This window comes from Saccopteryx leptura, chromosome X (assembly GCF_036850995.1).
Source record: "Saccopteryx leptura isolate mSacLep1 chromosome X, mSacLep1_pri_phased_curated, whole genome shotgun sequence".
NCBI classification, from domain to species: domain Eukaryota; kingdom Metazoa; phylum Chordata; class Mammalia; order Chiroptera; family Emballonuridae; genus Saccopteryx; species Saccopteryx leptura.
Genome location: NC_089516.1, coordinates 80,976,803 through 80,992,126, shown reverse-complemented (window position 1 = coordinate 80,992,126; position 15,324 = coordinate 80,976,803). Strand labels below are relative to the sequence as shown.

The 15,324-nt window shown below is 40.9% G+C and overlaps 1 long non-coding RNA gene across 2 annotated transcripts in view; it reads left to right on the top strand.

Moving 5' to 3' along the window:
* Positions 1–8,804: 8,804 nt before the first annotated feature.
* The window catches only part of LOC136385827 (uncharacterized), a 41,053-nt gene continuing 34,533 nt past the window's right edge, over positions 8,805–15,324 (top strand). For both annotated transcript variants that reach the window (XR_010747870.1, XR_010747871.1), the window contains exons 1-4: positions 8,805–8,927; positions 10,029–10,102; positions 10,403–10,451; positions 11,059–11,192. This is a non-coding gene — a long non-coding RNA (uncharacterized lncRNA). The remainder of the gene's footprint in view (positions 8,928–10,028; positions 10,103–10,402; positions 10,452–11,058; positions 11,193–15,324) is intronic.

The following is a 15,324-nucleotide window of genomic DNA, read 5'->3' as shown; positions in this document are numbered from 1 at the left end:
GTAGATATTTAATTAATTATTTTGATTGATAAATAAGTATAATAGAGTTCAGGATCCAGCTTAGTATTGTTTTTAAATGTCCTTTATTTTTTAAAATTTTTTTTTTAGTTTTATTTTATTTATTCATTTTAGAGAGGAGAGAGAAAGGAAGAGAGAGAGACAGAGAGGGAGAGGGAGAGAGACAGGAGAGACAGAGAGAGAAGGTGGGGAGGAGCTGGAAGCATCAACTTCTATATGTGCCTTGACCAGGCAAGCCCAGGGTTTCGAACCGGCGACCTCAGCATTTCCAGGTCGATGCTTTATCCACTGCACCACCACAGGTTAGGCTTAACTGTCCTTTATAATTAAGTGGCCTAAGGAAAGTAACTACTTACCTGGAAAGTATTACTTTTCATTTCCAAAGCAACTTTGTATGAAAATTCTATAACCCTAAATCCATAATTTTTTAAAAATTTATTTATTTATTCGTTTTAGAGAGTGAGAGAGAGTGAGAACGGGGGGGGGGGTGAGCAGGAAGCATCAACTCCCATATGTGCCTTGACCAGACAAGTGCAGGGTTTTGAACCGGCAACAGCATTCCAGGTCAATGCTTTATCAACTGCACCACCACAGGTCAGGCGCAATCCACAATTTTTTTAAAACTTTTTATTATTATTATTAAGTGAGAGGTGGGGAGGCAGAGACAGACTCCCGCATACACCCTGACTGGGATCCACACGGTAAGCCCCCTACAGGGCGATGCTCTGCCCATCTGAGACCACTGCTCTGTTGCTCAGCAACTAATATGAATAAATTGATAGAAGAATAATTAAACGGCCCTGGCATGATAGCTCAGTTGGTTAGAACGTCATCTTGAAGTGCAGAAGTTGCCAGCTTGATCCCCGATCAGGGGACATATAAGAAGAACAGCTCAATGTTCCTGTCTCTCTCTCTTTTCCCCTTCCTCTCTCACTGAAGTAAATAAATAAAAATAAAGAATAATTAAATGCATTACATTTAGTTCCAGAGGCAAAGCCATGGAGCCATCTTCAGCCCCTGGGGGCCAATTTGCCGAACTAATCCAATCTACCCGTGGCTGCAGGAGAAAGGGGAGAGAGAAAGAGAGAGAGAGAGAGAGAGTAGAGAAGCAGATGGTAGCTTCTCCTGTGTGCCCTGATCAGGAATCAAACCTGGGACATCCACATGCAGGGCCATTACTCCACCACTGAGCAAACCTGCCAGGTCCTCATTTTTTTAAAAACCTGTATGTGTCAGTGTTTATGTAAACACAGTCTACTTACTTACATGGTACTCATCTAGAGAAAATGTTAGAAATGATGACTCTTCTTTGCTCTCAACTCCTGTTGTCACCCCTGTGACACCTGATCAGGAACTACTGTTTTGATAATTCCTCAAATTGGAACAGGTGATTTTGATGCATCTGAGTTCTGACAACATAATCAAAGGGAAACACTATCAGTGATTATACCACTTCACAAACATTGTGATGTAAATTCCATTATTTGATTCCACAATGAAAATATTTTCCCAAAATATATTTCTAAAATTGGCCTGACTGGTGGTGGCACAGTGGATAGTGTTGACCTGGAATGCTGAGGTTCCAGGTTTCAAACCCTGAGGTCACCAGCTTGAGTGTAGGCTCTTTGTCAGCTTGAGTGCGGGATCATCAACAGGATCCCAAGGACACTGGCTTGAACTCAACCTTGCTGACTTGATCAAGGCTTCACTGCCTTGGTTGGACCTCATTTCTCTACCTGTGTGTGTCTCTCTCTGAGAAAAAAAATGTTTCTGAACTTGGATTGCATTAATCAATGAACATATTTAAACCAGTATTGTTTTTATTTTTCCAGATATCCTTATTAATGCATGGATATTATTAATATTATTAATCATGAACCTAGTATTAATAAGTTTAATTATTAAATTATTAAACAAAGTTAAGCTTTATTATTATTATTTTTTTGCTACAAAGAGAGAGAGACAGACAGGAAAGGAGAGAGATAAGAAGCATCAAGTGTTTGATGCAGCACCATAGTTGTTCATTGATTGCTTTCTCATATGTGCCTTGACCAGGGGGCTACAGCAGAGTCAGTGACCCCTTGCTCAAGCCAGTGATCTTGGGCTCAAGCCAGCGACCTTGGGTTTCAAGCCAGCGACCATGGGGTCATGTCTATGATATCATGCTCAAGCCAGCGACTCCTTGCTCAAGCTGGTGAGCCGGTGCTCAAGTCAGCGACCTTGAGGTTTCAAACCTGGGTCCTCTGGGTCCCAGTCCAATGCTCTATCCACTGTGCTACTGCCTGGTCAGGCAAGCATTATCATTTCTATGCAAGTCTGTGCCCTTTTACAGCAATGATTTTTGTCTTAATCACCATGAAGCTCAGTTTCTAGCCCAGTACTTGATAGAGTAGATACTTACTAATGTAATGCATTTAATTATTCTTTATTTTTATTTATTTATTTCAGTGAGAGAGGAAGGGGAAAAGAGAGAGATACAGGAACATTGAGTTGTTCTTATATGTGCCCTGATCGAGGGTCAAGCTGACAACTTCTGCGCTTCAGGATGACGTTCTAACCAACTGAGCTATCATGCCAGGGCCGTTTAATTATTCTTTTATCAAGTTATTCATATTAAACATTTTAAAATAACTTGAGTCTTTAAGGACTATTAATTTTTTATGCTTATGTTTTGAAAGATTCTATGAGGAGCATTTAAAAATATATCATTTTTATAATTATGTAAAACAAGGTTATTATACATATTTGACTTTTTCAGAGAATATAAAGAATATAAACAATACGATAATCCAATCATCTAAAGAAAACACTTATAAGTTTATCATCTTCCTATATTTAGTCAAGTTAAAGCCAGGCTTAGAACCTCTTTAGCGTACTACAGCATCTTACAAAGCCCCTGCCAATGAAATACATTTAGCTTATGTTTATTTTATTGTCTCGCTCTCCTCTTCAGTCATCAAAGCTAATTGGATCACATCTGACCAACTTTCAATTAGCTCCTGGATTTCAAAACTGAAAATAACAGTCATTACATTTTAGTGAGTCCACTCTCAATTGCCAAATTTTGGAAACAATTAGTGAATACAATTACTTACAGAACAAGAGAATACTAATTATTTTGCAACTTAAAAGCTGTGCCTAACATAGAAAAATGACTGGATTACATGAATGAAATGGACAAAATCCCGTATGTATTTTCTATCTTCTTTTTTTGTAATAATGTATAATATAACTTCACATAATGTAATAAACATACTGATTTTGCTATGAATGATCCCATTTTTAAATTTTCAAGAAGATGGCATGTAATACAGTTGCAATCTCATATGGAACCAGTTCAAATATTTTTGTTTTTAGTGAGAGAAAGAGATAGATGGAGGGGATAGAAAGGGTTAGACAGACAGGAAGGGAGAGAGATGAAAAGCATCAACTCATAGTTATGGCACCTTAGTTATTCATTGATTGCTTTCTCATAGATGTGCCTTCATTGGGGTGGGGAGGCTTCAGCAGAGCCAGTGACCTCTTGCTCAAGCCAGAGAGTTTGGGCTTCAAGCCAGCGACCTTTGGACTCAAGCCAGCTACCATGGGTCATGTCTATGATCCCACGCTCAAGCTGATGACCCTGCACTCAAGCCAATAGTATCAGGATTTCAAATTTGGGTCCTCAGCTTCCCAGGCTGATGCTCTATCTACTGCACCACTGCCTGGTCAGGCAGTCCCCAGTTTTTAGATTGGATTATTTGCATGATAATTGCTGAGCTTTGTGAGTTTTGTATATATTTTGGATATTAACCCCTTATCAGAGTTGTTGTTTGTGAATATCATCTCCCTCTTAGTTGATTGTCTTTTTGTTGTTAATTTCTTATGTTTTGGAGAAGCGTCTTAGTTTGAATATAGTCCCATTTATTTATTTTTGCCTTTAGTTCCCTTGTCCTTATAGTCAATTTCATAAAGTGTTCTCTAAGGCCTAGTTCCATAAGATTAGTACCTATGTTTTCTTCTATGTAATTTATTGTTTCAGATTTTATATTTAGGTCTTTGATCCAGAAAATATAAATTTTGATAGTTTGGAAGAATAATTCTACTTTAGTTTGTAGAATTGATATAAGGATGGAAGAGGACTGATGACTCTGATTTCTAGAAATCATTTGCATTTATTTAACAATTATTTATGGGATGTCTTGCCAGGTCCCACAAGCTCACATATCATGTCTTTATCTCAGAACTTTCTCCTAGACCAGTGGTTGGCAAACTCATTAGTCAACAGAGCCAAATATTGACAGTACAACAATTGAAATTTCTTACGAGGGCCAAATTTTTAAAACTTAAACTATATAGGTAGGTACATTCCTTATCAAGACAGTGCCCACATGTGGTGTTTTGTGGAAGAGCCACACTCAAGGGGCCAAAGAGCCGCATAGGGCTCGCGAGCCACATTCTGCCAACCAGGGTCCTAGACTCAGGTATTCAACTGCCTATCAGAAATGTATATCTAAAGCTGTGGTTTTCAAATGGGAGTGATTGTGCTCCCCATCTCCAGAAGACATGTGGAAATGTCTGGAGACATTTTTAATAGTCACAACTGATGGTGCTACTAAAATCTTGTGGTTGGAGGCTAAACATCCCACAATGCATAGAACAGTCCTCACAAAAAAGTACTCTCTGGCCCAAAATGTCAATAGTGCTGTGGTTGAGAAAACCTGCTCTAGATCAAAGTAAATACTACTACCAGCCTTCCCTACCCATCTTTGGAGTCCAACAACCCTGGATTAGAATACTCCCTTACAAGGTGTGTTTCCTTAGAAAATGTATTTAACCTCTATGAGCCTTAGTAGACCATGTCTGGAGGAAGAATGAAGTATCAGCATCCTAGATCAGGATTATTGATACTTAATTTACAAACTAGTTGTAGCAAGTTAAAGAAACAATATGTAAAGTTACTACTGCAGTGTCTGACCTCTAGTAAGCCCTTGACATGTTAGTTTTCTTCCCATCCCACTTCCTGACTTCTGCTTCTGAGATGACTTTAACTTAAAGTTCATAACCCAAAACCAGGGGTCGGGAACCTTTTTGGCTGAGAGAGCCACGAATGCCACATATTTAAAAATGTAATTCCGTGAGAGCCATACAACGATCCGTGTACATTACGCATTATCCAATAAAAATTTGGTGTTGTCCCAGACGACAGCTGTGATTGGCTTCAGCCACCCGCAACTATGAACATAAGTGGTAGGAAATGAATAGATTATAATACATGAGAATGTTTATATTTTTAGCGTTATTATTTTTTAATTAAAGATTTGTCTGCAAGCCAGATGCAGCCATCAAAAGAGCCACATCTGGCTCGCGAGCCATAGGTTCGCGACCCCTGCCCTAAACAAACAGTATAACTGTGTTCTAAAGAGCTTCTGAAAATCTGACAATAGAGAGGAAAACAAATTTACGCAGACCCACATTGTGTATAAAAGTTGTTGCCACTTCTTTGTTGTAGAGTTGTCTAAGGGAGGAGTAGGAAAAACGAGAGCTTAGCTCAACCATATGGCCCATAAATTCTAGTTGTATCTCCTCCCCCGAGCAGGAAGCTCATGTGTCTCCTTGAACTGCTCCCTCAGCCAGGGCACATTAAGCTGAATGCAGGTCAGGATCAACTTTGGAATCCTTTTCTAAACCCCCTCCTTATTAAGTAGAAATAAGGCTTCTGTATCAAAGGCCATTCAAATAATATAGGCCTCAGAAAACAGATATGTGCATTTAGCACCAAGAGTGTATGTAAATGTCAGTTGCCCTTTCATTTCACCACTACCAGGTATTACCATCTGGTGTCTTTACCTTCTCATTTTCTGCAGACCTTTCCCACTGGAAGCATCTTCTCAGATGGTCATTTAGCTCACGGATTCATAGTCTCATCCCTGAGAGTTGACAGAGTTAGTAAATACAGAACACCTGGTTGAATTTGAATGTCAGAAAAATGAAATAATTTTGCATGAGACATTTATGCTAAAATGTACTTATTGGTCATTTAAGCTCAAATTTAACTGTATTACATTTAATCTGGCATACTTTCACGTGAAGGGATCTGGAGGAGAACAGAAGTGCTCCAGTCAATAACCCCAGCTGAGCCTGCAGCAGATGCCAACACCAACCATCTACGTGCATGGGTTCTCCTGGATGCCCCAGCCAAGTGGAGCCTCCATATGACTGAAGCCCCTGGTGACAGGTCCCACATGGAGCAGAAGTCCCACCCAGCTGAGTCCAACAGACCCACAGAACCCTGAAGAACAATACATGGCTAATAGTTTGGAGTGTTTGTTAAATGTCACAATATGTGATTCCCCCCCCCACTCTTGGAATTTAGACTCTAATTCCACTACCTTTTCAGAAGATGAGCCCCAATGCCAATCGTATGTGTTAAGTAAGAGGCTGTTCAATGAGTCACAAAGAAAGCCACATTCTCAGACCTTTGCTTGTTGAGTATTTAAACAGAACATAGGGTATTTATTCACTTTGAGAAGTATTCCTCAATGCAAGTTTTCTGAAAAAAAATTTTTTTTTGCTACAGGGACAGCTTTACAAGGGAACTTCTTTCCTTGGGCACTCACAGGCAGGGTTCCTTCACCAGACAGCAGACAGATGTGCATTTTAGTCCTCGCCCTTTGTAACTGTCTCAGTGCAGCACTGCTAGGTGAATAAGTCTGTCCGGTTCTGGGGTTTATTAATAGGAAATGACTTGCCTGCAGATCTAAACCATTTTCAATAATATTACTTTTATAAGGAATAAAGTCTATATATTTTTCTCTTTAATCTTTTTTCATATTCTGCATTTTGGAACAAGACCATATAATAGGTGGGAGCCAGCAAGGCACAGAAAAGGGAGAACTGTGAGCAGTTGTAAGGTTCTCCCCTGAGGGCAGAGAAGAAGATTTGCTTCATAAGGGTAACTTACCACCAAGAGCTTTAAAGAGAGAGGGTTTGGGCTGTGCAATCCCTTTCTCTTTTCAGTCTCACTACTCAGGTAAGTCATTCCTGTGATAAAGAAGTGAGTGAAGCCTGACCAAGCTGTGGCATAGTGGATAGCGCATGGGCCTAGGATGCTGAAGACAGGTTCAAAACCCTGAGGTCACCAGCTTGAGCGTGGTCGCAACAGCTTGAGTGCAGGGTAGCCGGCCTGAGCGTGGGATCATAGACATGATCCAATGGTCACTGACTTGAACCCAAAGGTCACTGGTTTGAGCAAGGGTGTCACTGGCTCAGCTGGATTCCCTTGGTCAAGGTACACATGAGAAAGCAATCAATGAACAACTAAGGTGCTGCAACTGTGAGTTGATGCTTCTCATCTCTTTCCCTTCCTGTCTGTCCTTGTCTGTTTCTCTATCTCGCATTAAAAAAAAAAAGTGTGTAGACTAGATGTGTTTTGGACATGGATGCCCCTTCACATGAAAAGTAATTATCAGGAATGGGTGATTAGAATTCCCCAGGACAAATTAAATTAATGTATTATTCATTTGATTCAGTTTCTGCCTAAACTAATTAACTTCAATATTCTAGGCCTGCTTCCTTGAAATAATTCCCAAATTTCTCAAATGAAACTTTGCTTGTGTGTTTCTATATCGTTAAGTCACATGATTATAGACAGCTGTTTGTTCTCTACCACAGATGGCTCTTTATTATTGTGTATGATTTATATTGACTCCAGGAACAAATATAATTACCAAAAGGACTCCATGAGGTGAATAAGGCCCAAATTCATAATCAGTCTAGCAATGACTGAATATCAGGAAAAGTCTCAGACTGGACTGCCAAGGTCCTGCATTGGGTTCCTGCCAGCTGAACCAGCCTTTGTAAAATAAATTCCTGGAATTATATTTCAACCAATGGGTTGAGACCTGCCCTGTCCAATCACAGCTTCACAGTTATATCTTCATTAGCATCTTTACCAGCCTATCAGAGCATCTCCATAATGACCAATCAGGACACAGGATTCTGACCAATCAGGACAGTGCTTTTTAGACCAATCAGGACAGTGCTTTTTAGACCAATCAAACTGTTCAGCTTTGGATTCCTTATTTGCATAATATGAACCAATCAGAGACCAGAGTGGGCACTTTCTGTAAGTGGGCCTCCCTTTTTTCTCAGGGGAGTGCACTTTCAATTTCCTCCTGAGGCTGTTTCTCGGTATGCAAACTATTTACTTGAATTTTTACTTTTTTTTTTCTTCTTTTTACTACATTCTAGATTGGGGACTCCTGTTGGAATTGGATTAGTGACAGCGACCTTTTGCGGATGCTTGGTATGGTCACCCTCTGAGGCTAGCTCGTCTCTAAGAACCCTAGGTTTCTCCCTGGGTCTCTATTTACTAATAATACTGCCCTACTATTTCTTTTTAAATAAAAAACAATTCCTGAAACAGGTTTCTGTTTCAGTAATCTGGGCAAAGTTCTGTTGAGTTGCCTGGCTCCCAGTCTAGTGCCCCTAATTAGTATGCTTTCTCACGTAGCGGCTTGAAAAGTAAAGGCGGTTTGCTTTGAGCTAAGCGCCAGTGGGTAGAAGGATGTACGAAGGCATTTCTTTTGAAAGGACCAGGCTTCGCATCTGGTTGCCATAGAAACATGACGTCACATGGCGATTGTGACGACTTTTTAAAAGAGACAGACCTGTCTTGACCTGAAGGTATTTGGTTTCTGCCTTCAGGTATTTGGGACTCAGCTGAGGGTATGGGTGGGGGCTGAACTGCCCTGGGCTGTGGGGAGACAGGGTTCCAGATCCAAATCGCCTCTTTCGCGCTTTGGGGTTCAGTGCGCCGGCGGTCTCGTAGGTAAAGGGATTGTGGTCCTTCCAGGCTCCAGTGAGTGTGGTGTCCCGCCCCAGGGTGCCCTGGAACTACTTTCCTGAAAAACGCAGAGGTGCAGGAGGTAAGAACAGAACGGCAACGACTCTGAGCCCCAGGGTACCCCTCTGTTCAATTTGTTCGGAATTTGTTCTTTTTCTTTCTTTTAAAGAAATGCTCCAATGAACATTGGCATATAAGTTTTAGCATGGCCATATGCTTTCTTTCCCAAGGGTAAATACTTAAGAGTGCGATGGTTGAATTGTATGGTAGATGTAAGGTTACCTTTGTTCAGAAACTGCTAAACTGGTTTTTCCATTTTTCATAGCCACCAGCAGTGTGTGTGAATTCCATCCTCCACAACCTTGACAATGCTTGGTATCCTGTCTTTTTATATATAGAAATTCTCATGGGGGTGTAATGATATCAAAATTTTGTTTTAATTTATAATACCACATTGTCTTGATTACTATAGGTTTATAATGAGTCTTCTAATCTAGGAGTATTCACCCTCAAACTTTATTTTCCTTTTTTAGTTATCTTTCATATTCTATGTCCTCTTCATTTCTACATGAATTTCAGAATTGGCCTGTTGATTTCTTTTAAAAAATACTTCCTAAGGTTGTATTGGCATTGCATTGACTATATGGATCAACTTGAGGGAAAGTGACATCTTAACAATACAGAATCTTCTGAACCACGAAGATAGTTTTCTCTCCATTGATTTAGATTTTCTTTAATTTTTCTGAACAGTACTTTGTAGTGTTCAATAAACAAGCTTTGCCTATCTGTAGAGAGATTATCCATAAGTATTTCATACTTTTTGATGCTATTGTAAAAGACATTATTTTATAAATACAGTTCCCAATTATTATATTTTCACTAAATTATTAAAAGCCAAATGACTGATAATAGCCATTGAATGATATTTCTGGTCTAAAGAACAGGCTCTCCCAGGATGGAAAAGCTACTTGATGCACAACATAAATTTGACTGTGTTTCTCTATCAACACCTAGGCATATGGCAATGTACTGATACTAGGAGAAGAATGTCAGAGAAAATTCTACTGGCCATCTCCAAGAAAATCACTCATTAAAAGAAAATACTTATGGGAGCTTTCAACTTTATATGTGTGGTTAGAATTGTGCCAGTTAAATTGTGGGTGTTTTCTTCTTTGTTTCCTAGCAAATCCACCTCAATGAATTCCTGGGTTCTTGGATGGTGACACAGACAGAAGGAGACAGCATGTATGTATATGAGTAAGTGTGTTTGTACGTGTGCGGATTGCTGAAGCTGCCAGGAATCATTATTGTGAGGAAACTTGAGTTGAATTATTATGATCACATCAGCCCTGTTCCCTTCCAACCACATCATAGAAACCGAAAATCAGAAGTGGGGTGTTTTTCCATCTTCAGTTGCCCAGCATGGTTACCATGGTGACTCCTGACTGCAGTGGGATTTGGCGCAGATCAAGCATCATTTTATAATTCTAGGCTGAATCACCTATTACTATGATTGTTGTCATATACTGTTTTTCTAATTTTCTCATTTTTTTCCAGATTTATTAATTGAAATTGGACCAGATATAGAGATTTCTCTTCTCCCTAGGTATGTATGTATGTATGTACTTATTTATATCGTAGATTTCTATTTTGCACTAAGGGTTATCATCTGACACAATAATTATTTATTTTGATGCTCTGATTGTCACAGAATTGGCCAAGGAAAACACCTTTAAGTTGGCTGCTGTGTCCATTTGACACGTCCTTAGAATGCTTTGAACATGTACTTTGCTCTCTGAGGTTGTCTCCAAATCTATACCCATCTCAGAGCATCACTGAGGCATTGAGGACAAAATAACAACCTACAATGCATGGCACCTAGTAAGCTCTCACCAGATTTTATTTCTTCATTCCCACTTTACATCCTTTATTCTGTCAATGTGATACCTCTGGAATTAAGATCATAGCATGAGTACACGTGGACAGGTAACAACAAGCAGGGATAAGCCCACATAACCATGATGGTCACTGCTATGAGAGGAGCGGCTGTGTGATGAGCTGGGGAAGAGACAAAGTGGCATTGCAGAGTTTCCAGTGAACTGAGTTGGGACAGGAAGCACATCCTCACCCTTTTCCTGCATTTCCTGTGTTTTCCCATCCTCTCATGTCCCTCTCTGTTCCATGCGCTGTCTTATCCCACCTCTCCATTCTAGTGGAGCATCAGAGAACGGTGTGAACTCTGAGTCCCAGAAACAGGAGCTGAGAGAGAGAAGCCCGGTGTGATATCTGCTGTACTAGACGGGTTCCTGGAGCAAGAGTGAGCAGTCTCATCATGGGGACCCTTCAGGTATGTCACTACCATTTATTTCCTCCAGTGTCTCCTACAAACAGGGTGACAATACCTACTGCTGCCACCCACCCAGGAACATTGTGGAGTTTAGGTGTGACCCAGGTAGGAAAGCAAGCTGTGGTTGTAGGTATCACATTGGCAGAATAAAGGATATAAAGTGGGAATGAAGAAATAAAATCTGGTGAGAGCTTACTAGGTGCCATGCATTGTAGGTTGTTATTTTGTCCTCAATGCCTCAGTGGGAGGGAAGGATCCGTGCACTTTTAGTCATTACAGTAACAAAGATCCCCTAGAGACCATAGAACTCTGCACGATAGACATTAAATTGATGCTACACACTGGTCAACTGTTTAGGTCAGGATTACTCCAAGTGTGGTCCATAGCCTATTTCATCACAATCATCATGGGTGCTTGATAAAATTGTGGCTATCTGGGCCCTCCCTGGGCCCACCCTGGGCCTGCTGAATTAAAACCAGGAAGGTGAGGTAGAGATGTCTGCATTTTGAGTAATATCTCCTGTTGTTTCTGGTACTCATCTGGGTTTAGAAAGCATTGCTGTAAATTTGCAGTGAACACTTAAAATTTTTAATCCTTTTGATGTCTAATTTCCTGTCAACTTTTCCTGCAAATCAGACTTAAATATCTGTGTCTGCTCCTGTCACCAAGTAGATTACAATTCCTTCACATAAGTAATATTTACTCAGAGATTTGTATGTGAGGCACTAAACTAGGCACTGTGGATGCAGCACAGAGAACAGGACCAGCAGGGGCCCTCGAGTTCCACTCTAGTTTGGGAAAACAGGCAATAAGCTGGTAAACACATCATAAGCATGGCAATTCCATATGGGGATGAGTGCTTTGAAGAGTATAAACATACCAAGACCTGGAAACAGCCCAAGTGTCCATCAGTGGACAAGTGGATTAAAAAGCTGTGATACATATACATAATGGAGTACTACATGGCTGTAAAAAAGGAAGGAAATCTTACCTTTTACAGTGGTATGGATAGACTTGGGGATTATTGTCACAAGGGAATACTACATGGCTGTAAAAAAGAAGGAAATCTTACCTTTTACAACGGTTTGGATAGACATGGGGATTATTGTGCTAAGTGAAATAAGCCATGCCTGACCTGTGGTGGTGCAGTGGATAAAGCGTCAACCTGGAAATGCTGAGGTCACCGGTTCAAAACCCTGGGCTTGCCTGGTCAAGGCACATATGGGAGTTGATGCTTCCAGCTCCTCCTCCCCTTCTCTCTCTCTGTCTCTTCTCTCTCTGTCTCTGTCTCTTCCTCTCCTCTCTAAAATGAATAAATTAAAAAAAAGAAGGAAAAAAAAAAAGAAATAAGCCAGTCAGGGAAAGAAAAATACCATGTGATCTCACTTATTTGTGGAATCTAATGAACAAGGTGAACTGAGGAATGGAATAGAGGCAGAGGCGGGGTCACAGGGAGCAGAGGGCCAGATGTCATAGGGAAGGGGATGAGGGGATGGGACCAGAGAAGGTAAAGGGATTAGTGAAACTATATATACATAACACAGAGATACAGATAACAGGACAGCAAATGCCAGAGAGAAGGGGAGAGTGAGTGAGAGAGTAAAGGAAATATAATGGGGGGCATATTGTTGGGGGTGAGGGTGTTATATTGAGTGGGACACTTGAATCCATGTTAGCAGAATAAATTAAAATTTTTTAATAGAATAAAAAAATAAATCAATTCTAAGAAAGTAAACATAAATAGAATAGAAAAGAATGGGGCAGGGATTATTAAAGATGAAGTTGTCAGTGAGGGTGTTTGTCAGGAAGTGACAGTTGAGCTGAGTCCTTTATGACAAGAAGAAAACAGGCCTGGGCAGGTCTTTGGTCAGTGGACCTGCGACGTGAGTGCCCCAGTGGTTCCAGGACAAGACAACAACTTGAGTGGCTGGAGCCTGGCAAAGTGCCAGGTAAGAGAGGAGGTCAAAGGGCAGAGGGAAGCCACATCATTTGGATCATATGAGGACTGTGGAGGGTATTCTGAGGGTGGGAGTTGAGTGTTCTGATTCATGTTCTCAGATGGTGACTCTGCTGCTGTGTGGAGAAGGTACTGAACAGAGTCAAGATAGCTGTGGGTTCAACCATTACAAGAACCTTGCAGTGTCCAGGTGAGGGGCGAGGGTGTATTGGCCCAGTGCTGCCGCAGTGTGCAGAGAACAGGGTGGCCCTGAACAGGGTGTGTTGGAGGTAGGGTACCGCAGCGGCTGTGCGTAGAGGGCACATGAGGAGAAACCAAGGTCCTGGATGAGCCCTCACTTTTTTGTCCAGCGACGTGCAGAAATGGTTGTGTTTCCTGAGATCAGTTGGTCCAAGTGTTTTAGAGATAGTCTCATGATAATTAGTTAGGTACCCAACAGTGGCTATGAAAACTAGTGATTTAAAACATGCATCAGTTGATGAAAAGTTTTCAATTGTAAGACTTAAACTTTAAATACACATGCAAACTATAGAATTATAAAAATCTCACATTCTATTTTTTAAAACAGCTAGCATTTTGAGCTGTTGCTGTGGGTCTAGCTGTGCTCTAAGTATTTTCATGTATTAGCACAATTAATTCTCAACACCACAATCCATGAAGTAGTGATAATTGTTTTCCCCATGTTACAAAAAAGGAAACTGAAGCACAGAGGGGTTCTTCCAAACTTCTAAGATCAGATCCCAATGTCTCTGCAGTAGAATTTTAAAAAAATAATTGGATTATGGACTGTTTATCCTTGTAAAGACCGAAACACAGAACAGTATTTGTTTAAAAAATGTTTTGTCTTCTACAGTAAGTACTGCATAATCCCAATTTTATATATGAGGCAGTTGCGTGGCTGTAAGGTAAGGTAAAAGTATTCAAACTCATACAGTTTATGAGTGACAGAACTAGGGTTTGAACCTGGTCTGTCTCCAAAGCCCACCCTCCTACCCAGTACACTTAGGAAAAAGAAAATAAATGTGTGTTCAACTATGTCATTCCATGATGGATCAGGGCCATCCATATCTCTGAGTGGAAACTGTACTTTAGTGGGCATTTTGCCATGTACCAAATGGTATTTATTTAAGAAAAACCAAAAGGTGAAAATTATGGAAACAAAAGGGTAACAAAGATGAATGAAGCCAAACCTTAGTGGTAAGGGTAGATTTCAGTTGTACACTAACATGACACCAAAAGAGTCCAGTGTGATCTGATGTCAGCTTCATTTTGTACAGAGGTGACAGGGACATTTAAAGGGAGAATGAGGAAATGAGGGGGCTGAATGGGGCTCAGAAGAGCCAGGGAGGTGAAAAATTACAAAAAGCAAGAAGGGACCTTTCCTGGCAGTGGTACAGTGGATAGAGTGTCAGCCTGGGATGCTGAGGACCCAGGATCGAAACCCCGAGGTCGCCAGCTTCTGTGCAGGCTCACCAGCTTGAATATGGTCACTGGCTTTAGCATGGGATCATTAACATGACCCCGTGGTCACTGGCTTGAGCCCAACAGTTTTTGGCTTGAACCCAAGATCTCCAGTTTGAACCCAAGGTCCCTGCTTCAGCAAGGGATCACTGGCTCAGCTGGAACTTCCCAGTCAAGACACATATAAGAAGCAATCAATCAACAACTAAATGTGCCGAAATTATGTGTTGATGCTTATCTTTCTCCCTTCCCCTCTCTCTCTCTTTCTCTCCATCTTTCTCCCTCTTAAAAAAAAAAAAAAAAAAGAATTTTTGTCAAGGGTAATAATTGTAAAGAAAAAAAGGACTAATCATCATAGTTACTAAGAATTAGACAACTTGGCTATTAAAATAATTCCTTGGGCATAACCAGGCAGTGACACAGTGGATAAAACGTCAGACTTGGAGGAGAGGACCCAGGTTCGAAACTCCGAGGTCGCCAGCTTGAGCGAGGGCTCACCAGCTTCAGCGCAGGGTTGCTGGCTTGAGCGTGGGATCATAGATATGGTCCCTTGGTTGCTGGCTTGAGCCCAAAGGTCACTGACCTGAAGCCCAAGGTCGCTGGCTTGAGCTAAGTGTCACTTGCTCTGCTGTAGCCCTCCTGTCAAGGCACATACGAGAAAGCAGTCAATGAACAACTAAGGTGCTGCAATGAAGAATGGATGCTTCTCATCTC